We start from the raw sequence: 7933 nt of genomic DNA, 5'->3' as shown, positions 1-7933 counted from the left end.
GAGGGAGAATCGGCCTTGGCCTGGTGAAGGGGCTGTGGCTGCAGCCCAAGTGCAGCTCGGAGCACAGGGTCCGTCTCGGGGGCAGCGGCCCGCACAGTCCGTTCAGTTCCACCAGGGCCCGAGCGGGTCCCCCCATGTGCCCGCGGCCACGGTGGTGGCAGAAACGGAGACACAACACTAAGACATGTAGAGGCAGGAAGCCCGTGACAGTCACCGACCCATCATGGCGTGTGTACACTCCCCTCCCTTCCCAAGGAGGGACTTCCAGTCCACTTAACAGAGGAGGAAACTGAGGCCCAAGGTCCCACAGCTAGATCACGATTTGGCCAGGCCTGGCAGCCAAGGCATGTCTCGGGCTACTCCCTGGCCCATGAGACTGACCCCTCTCACCCCCAGCTTCTCGGTTTCTGCCTGGAGCACGGCCAGGGCCCCGGAGGGCGGAGGGTCGTGCTGGAGGGGGAGGGGGCAGACCCACACTCCCTGCCCGGTCTCTGCTGTGCGCGCCGGGACGCTGCTTCTGTCTGTGCTTCATGTATGTCTCTCTGGCATCGGAGTTCCATTCTATGTTAACGAAAATAAAGGAAAATGACTTCTAAGGTCATCCAGGCTTCCTGTAGTTTTCTTTCGTCACCGCGTTTCTCCAAAGGACCTCTCTGGTCTGGGAGGGCACCGGGGCCCTCTCCTCGGGCCGCAGTCTGAGGGGGCCACTGCCTGCCCCCTGCCCCAGGACGCCTGGTCTCCGGGGGCAAACGGAGCCCCAGCCCAGCACTCTGTGGGAGGGACACAGGGCCTGGCCCCTCGTAGGGCCCCTTTGTCATCGCAGTATGTGAGGGGGTGGGGGCGGCGGGACTGCAGCGTGACAGCCCCGTGAGCCCTCTGCCCTCCTGGCGGTGGGACCCGGGGAGCCCCAGGGACCGCCAGGTGTCCCTCCTTCTGGCCCTCATGCCTGTGCCCCTGTGCCGGGTCCTGGGGCCCCAGGCTCAGCCCCAGGGGGGAGGCAGGCCCACCCCCCCGCCCCAGCCGAGTGAGGGCCCACTGGGTGCAGAGGGTACGGAGCCGGCCGGCAGAGGACGGCCAGCAGAAGCCGAGAGAGGAAGCGCACCCTGAGCTCTGGGGGCTCCTGTGCCCCTGGGCCCGCCCGGCCGGTCAGTGAGAGCGTGTGTTTCCCTGGGGGGCTCCGCGGCTTCCGTCAGGAAGGAGAGGTCCGAGTGAGCTGGCCTCTGCTAGACGGTGACGGGGAGCCAGGAAGGGACCCCTCTGTCTGCTCCTGCCTTTGCAGCCTGTCCCTGTGTGGCTCCAAGGCTGCTGCGGGATGAAAGAGACCCTGCCCTCCCCCACCCCATCCCAGGCCTCTGGAGCTCACACAGGCCTCCCCACTCGTGGCTCCCCTCCACACTGTGGGGGTGCGTGGGGGGGCGTGGCAGGTGTGCGGGTCCTCGGAGAATGTCCCCGGTCTCAGTGCAGTGTCTACGGCAAGCTGACACTTGGACCCAGAGCCCTGATGCCACCCCCCCCAATCCATGCATACATCTAGGGGCTGGCTTCTCCAAGCAGGGACAACTGTATCGGGGGGACTGCGAGCTCCATAACAGGGGCAGGCCCCTTCCCGTGGGCAGGCTTGCGCTTCCCAGGCAGCCTGGAGTCTGGGGGGCTCTGAGAACCGTCACCCTTTTGGAGATCACCCTAGGCCACACAGGCTGGCGTCACCATAGATGGGGACTGAGCAGGAATGGGGTGTCTGGAAGGTCCTCGCGCCCCAGCAATCCTCCTAAGAAGCACATGTCTTCTGGTGGAGGGTGTGGCTGGCGGTGGCACAGGGAGGCCGGGCCGGGCCAAGGGGGCTAGGCCACCCCAGGGAAGGCTGAGTTGGCGCTTTGGGAGCAGGATTTCTTTCCCCAGTGCACGCTGGGCCCCAGGAGTGGCACTTGGGCTGTCCCAGCCGCTCAAACTGTCCCTGCGTCTCCCAGGTGGAGGACAGGCTGGTGCGCCCCGGGTGTGACCACCCAGCCGTGGGAACAGGCTGTGGGCTAGCCCTCCTCAGCCCGGGCCCGACGGTGAAGGTGGGGTGGGTGCCGAGGCTACCTCGCACAGCCCCGCCCGGCTTTTCTTACCGTGTGCCCTCTTCCTGGGCACGCAGCCCACTCAGAGCTGACCTCAGGCCCGGACCCCTCCCCTCTACCCCTGCTCCTCCCGGACCACCCCTGGCCATTCCGGGGCAGAGCCCTGCTTCTGAGCCCTGAGCGTTTAATGGTCACTTCTAGAGTCCTAGTGTTGAGAGAGAGGGTCTGAGAAAGAGGCTGGGGAGCTGGTATTTTGTGAGAACTTGCTATCTGTGAGGCTCCCCCTCTGACTTCACATACAGTCTTTCTCATGTTTGCAGCATCCTTACAGAAGAGAGCTGCCTCTGTGTGCAGAGGATGCTGAGGCCCAGAAAATGAAATGGCTTGCCCCAGACCCCACAGTAGGTGCGTGGCAGAAGCGGGGTTTGAACTTGCTCTGCCTGGCTTCAAAGATGGGCCTCTTTCCTCTCTGTGGCTGGCCAGTCTTGTCGTGGCCTCCACTAAGGTCAGCTCTAGGCCAGCCAGCTGGGCCACCAGGCTTCCTCGGCCTGCGAGGTGTTAAGAGGGAGGAGGAGGGGAAGGAGGGGGCTCTGGCACCAGGCAAAAGCTCAGTTCATTCCAAGGCCAGCGGCACAGAGTGTCGGCTTGAGACTCACTGGCACCACCCGGCCCCAGGCTGTTGGTCCCCCGGCGCCGGCTCCATCACAGCCCACCCCCCCACCCAGGGCCCTCTCAGCCTGACTGGTCCTCCATCTGGAAGGAAACACTGCGAACCCTGCTCACACAGTGGCGTCCTCTCCCCGCAGGGAACCTGAGGAGGAGGAGGGCAGTGCTGCACGCTGAGGAACAATAATGCCCTAGGAAGGGGCCTCAGGTGCCATTTGGGCCGGGGGCAGAAGCTTAGGGGCCAGCCTGTCCCTGGCTCCCTGTCACCTTCCAGCCTGTGGGTTCAGTGCTTGAGGGGCCCCGTCTCTCAAGGGTCATCCCTGGCCCTGCTCTACTCCTGTTCTGTCCAGCCCAGCACACAGGAGAGGTTGAGGTGGGGGGGAATAACCAGAATGGGCGTGGGGCTTCTGGAGCGACCAGAGCCCTTGTCAACTTTGTTCATCCAACTTTCATGGAGAGAGTAGATTTCCTGGAAGATTCCATGACTCAACCTTGAACTTCCAGCCTCTGAGCACTCAGGTGACCACACACGTGAGGTGCTGGGTGGCAGGCACCCAGGGCCCTGTCCACCGCATCCCTGCAGAGACCAGACAACAGGTTCCTGCCCCCCCGGACTCCCCCGTGGTCCTGAGATGTGCACTCGGAGGTGACTCAGCTGGCCTGGACGGCCGTGCCCTCTGCCCTTGGCCCAGCAGGAAGCAGATGCCATTCAGCGGTTACTCGGTCCTAGAATATTTGTCTCTCCATTAAACCTGCAAGAGCAGAGACTTGCACTTGCACAGTGGCCCCGCCCGTTCTGAGGCCTCCTAGGAACCCCGGTCCAGGCTGCACGATCTCCGGAGACCTTCAGAGGAATGCCGGCCAGAGCCCGTGGCCCATGTTCAGATCAACCTGAAGTTGCTTCTTCGTTGCGCACACACACATGGCCTCGAGCACCGGGTCGGCCGGCCCTGGGTTTCTGTGCCCCCAGGAAGCCGGGGCCAGTCGGCTGGTCAGGTGGAGGCGCCATGCAGCCTCGATGGGGCCGTGACTCTGGTCCTCTGATCCCAATGCCTTTATTCTCTCAAAAGCTCAAGGGGCCTCAAATAGGCCCCAAGTGCAAGTGTATGGATGCCGCGCAGCAGCCATTGGCCCCTTGGCTCCAAGCACCACAGTGCCTTTTTGCGGGGGGGACCAGGAGATGCTGGGAGGGCTCTCTTCCTTTTGGGGTTCCCAGGCTGGCCCTCAGTGTCCTGGGAACCAAAGCCGGGAGCTGGCCTGGAAAAGCACCGGAGGGCCTAGTGCCAGGGGCCCCCACCCTTGGCGTGGCCCAGCCACATGCCGGCCCAGTAGGGTTTTTCCATCCCTCCTGTGGGTCGCACCTTCACCAGTCAGGAGCCTCTCAAGGAGGGGGCTAGTGATTAATGTTTTATGGACGAGCTGCTGGGCATGACGCCTTGTTTTCTTTAGGTTTAGGAGACAATGAGGACGATGAGTGGAATTTGCTGGCGCTCGGGCCGATCTTGGGGGCCGAGGGCCCGCAGGTGGGGATGTTTACTGTCCTTAGTGCTGAAAAGGGGGCAGTTCTGGGGGCACGGAAGGCAGGCGAGGCCTTTGTGTGCAGAACCAGTATCCCCAGACCCCCAGAGAGAGCACCCACCAATGCCTGGGGCCCGGAGTGCGGAGGCCACCGGTGAAGGGTCCCCAGACGTGTCAGTGAGCTTGTTCTGCTTAGGTGGCTCTACCTCGTTCCAATAAAACCACATTCTCTGCATGTGGGGCTTTAGCCGTAGGGTCTGCGCGGCCTCTCGGGCCCTGAAATGTGAAAATGCCTCCAAATGGTCCGAGCTCTGCAAGGGTCCCTCCCCTGCGTCTGGCCTCCCTGGCCACCCTGGTCCTCGTCTAGTCTCTGGTCACCTCTGTTCCTCTCCACAGCCCAGTACTTGTGGCCTCCCTGGCCACCCTGGTCCTCGTCTAGTCTCTGGTCACCTCTGTGCCTCTCCACAGCCCAGTACTTGTGGCGCCAAGGCTGTCACCAGCAGGGGGACACCAGGACCCTGTCCGGCACCATGCTTGTGGGGCAGTTCTGGTGTATGGATGCCCCAGCACATGTGGCTATTATATGTCTTGTATGTCACCTCTGGGTAGGACCCAAACATTCAATTCATATGTGTGCATGTGTGTGTGTGGGGTGGGGGAGAACTCAGTCCTGTCACATACTTGGTGTTGTCCTCTGATCCGTCCTAAGAACCTTCCCAGTGGCTGTCACTCGTGGGAGAGCCACGCACGGTGTGCATAAGGACACAGACCCAGGGCTCCACCAGGTCCTGCAGCCTGGCCCGTGGCTGGTCCCTGCCACACGGTCAAAGGCTGGAGACGTGTCCCTGCCCACAGCGGTGGTGTTACTGACAGATGTCGCCAGCGGGTGCTGCTCGGGGCTGGCCGGAAGCCAGCCCACCCCTGAGTGAGAGAGCGGGAGCTGGAGAAGATGGGTGGGCTTGTGTTCATGGGGAGGGGGCGCCTGGCAGGTATTTTCCCACAAACTACTAAGTAAGCAAACAGATGTGTAGTCTGGAGGGAGGACAATGGGTGGGAGGGAGAGAGAGAGACTGAGTCTCGGGAAGTTCTGTGAGTGTGTGCAACCCACAGAAAGCAAACCCGGAGGGTCAGTAAAGCTAAGGAAGCGCCCGGGATGGAAGCCCACCGTTCACGCAGCCTTCAGTGTGCGTACGTGGCCCGCACGTCCCTGGCTCCTCACTGAACACGGGCTTTTTACCCTTTTCGTAAACTTACCTTACGTTTTTCATAATGCAACTTAGGTATAAATAGCGTATGCTTTCAAGGAACTCAACGGAAAAACCTAGACAAACTAAACCTACACAACCAGCAAAATTAATTTTAATCACCTGAGTGTAATGTTGGCCTCTGTGGGAGGTGCCCATGTCACGTGGGGGGTCAGTTCATTTTGAATGTCACTGGGGTGGGTGTGGGGGGGTGGGTGAGTGGCGGAAGGGGGGTGTCAGCCCACGGAGCAGGAATCGATGACATCTAAGTTGACTGTGGAGCCTGCGGCAGGGTCTTCCGCATAGTCGCCAGCGGACGGCGCGACCCAGTCACAGCTTCTAGGTTGTGAGTTTGAACTCCCAGGAAACGCCCTTTTACACCGAGCTCGGATGTTGGAACAACACGAGGGCATCTTATGAGACCCGCAGAGTGGGCGGGCCATGGCCGAGCTCCAGGCAGTCGGTGGCGATCTGCCCGCTGGGAAAAGCAGGCTCCTAGGGGGTCTCCCGGGGGGCCTGGCTCGCTTCCCCCTCGCCAGTCAGGTCTCCCTGCTGGATAGACTACACTCCTTGTTTTCTGGTTTGGGTTTTTTTTTTTCTTAAGTCAATGAGAATTTTTTTTCAATGAGAAGTGTCTAATAAATCAAACATTTGATAAGAACGCTGGCAACTTCTATTTCCACGTCTCACGCTTCCTCAGCTGGCATTCCTGATGGAGTCAGGCCCTGGGCGGTGAGTGTGTCTTTAAGAAGCTGGTTCTGTGTCTCCGTGGAGTCCTGGGCTGCAGCTGGCTGTGCAGGCGGCCCCTCCCGGAGCCGCAGGGCGCAGGGCCTTGAATTTCAACGGACCGCCCGGCAGGTGCCCGCCGCCAAGCCTGCACCTACACCTCTCCAGTGAGGGTTTGTGACCTTCTGGCCCAGCATCCTCTGCTTCCACCCCCACTTCTGGGTCTCGCCAGCGAAGACACGGACACGCGGAAGTTCCTGGTCCTCTGGACACACCTGTGCCTGTTTGTCTGCTGCGCCTCTTCCCCCCACTCCCCTTCTCTTTGCTTCTCCACAGACTGCGAGAGGTGTGTCTGCTCCACGCCCAGGATTCCTGGGCCCTAAGGCGAGCACCACTCCGTTACACGGCCGTGAAGTTCCAGGAGTCGCCGGTGCACCTGGATCGTGACCCGTGGGCCAGTGGCTCCGTCCATCCGAGACGAACTCCAAGAATTTCCACGGCTGGCAGCGACTTCCTGGGCTGGAGGGAGCTGAGGCATCTGCCTCCAGGAATGCGGGGCCTAGAGATACCGAGCCCAGGAATGCCTTCCTGGGGCCCACACCTTCCATTCCAGAAAATTCTGAGCACTCCCAGCTCCCTGCCCATGTCCCTCCTTCTGCCTAAGAGTGAGCCACCCCGGGCTGCCCCCACCCTGGTCGAATTTCTGGAGGGGAAACCCTACAGTTAGATTGGAGCTCAGCAGCCTGGGCCTCTCACCAACAGGCACCATTCCTGCGCCTGGCCAGGGCCTTGGTGACGGGCTTGGCCGTGTCGCCTGGGCTTAGGTGTGTCACCTGCCCTCTGAGGGCCTCGCAGGGTGACAGCCCGAGCTCCCGGAGCTGTCGACTGCCTTTCAGAGGTGATGAGACAAGTCGGACAAGCTCACTGCCCTCTGGGAGACTGCCCGTAGCAGACTGAAAAAGGACTCACTTATCCAAGCTGGGGGTCACCAGACTTATCTGGGGGTCACCAGACTTATCTGGGGGTCACCAGACTTATTTGTCCCCGGACCTCTCTTCTGAGAGGGACTCGTAGCGCTGTCTCAGAGGACCAGTTCCCTGCAGAGCTCAGCCTGGAAGCCTGGGCCTGGGCACTGTCTCCGAGGGCCCCTCGGCCCTCAGGCTCCTAGCTTAGAGCCGCAGCTGGCTGGGTTTGTCGAAACCTCTCCCGAGGGCAGGTGAGAGGGAAGAGGGCCAGAGGGGAGGTCTGAGTTGGAGTGGGCGTGCTGGGGGTGGGGGGAGGGAGGCCCTGGAGTGTGTGTGCCCAGATGTAGGCGGTGGGGGAGGGTGTAGGGGAGGGAAAGAGCTGGTGTTGAGGAGAGACCAAGAGATGACAGTGGTTGAGAACAGAGAGGGAGAGGGAGAGAGGACTGGGGCGGGGGAGGGCTGCGCTCCGTCAGGGGGATGGGTGGGGAGGACCTTCGTCCCCGCAGCGACTTCCGCTGGGCCCATCACTGATTAATCCCCATCCTGCTCCACGCTGTCCCCCCTGGGAGCTTGTCCCGGAGCCAGCCGCAGGGGCTTGGTGTGCCCGGAGAAGGCCTCTGGGAACGGCGGCCCGTGAATCATTGACTGGCCTTCGGATGTGCAGGAAGCAGCTGGGGCTGGCGTCCCTGCCAAGCTCCTGGGGGTGTGGGCAAAGGTGGTGCGGGCTGGTGGGGGCCAAGCCGAGCCAGGTCCC

The sequence above is a fragment of the Phyllostomus discolor genome, chromosome 10, assembly GCF_004126475.2.
Source record: "Phyllostomus discolor isolate MPI-MPIP mPhyDis1 chromosome 10, mPhyDis1.pri.v3, whole genome shotgun sequence".
Classification (NCBI taxonomy): Eukaryota; Metazoa; Chordata; class Mammalia; order Chiroptera; family Phyllostomidae; genus Phyllostomus; species Phyllostomus discolor.
This window is presented reverse-complemented; position numbering follows the sequence as displayed.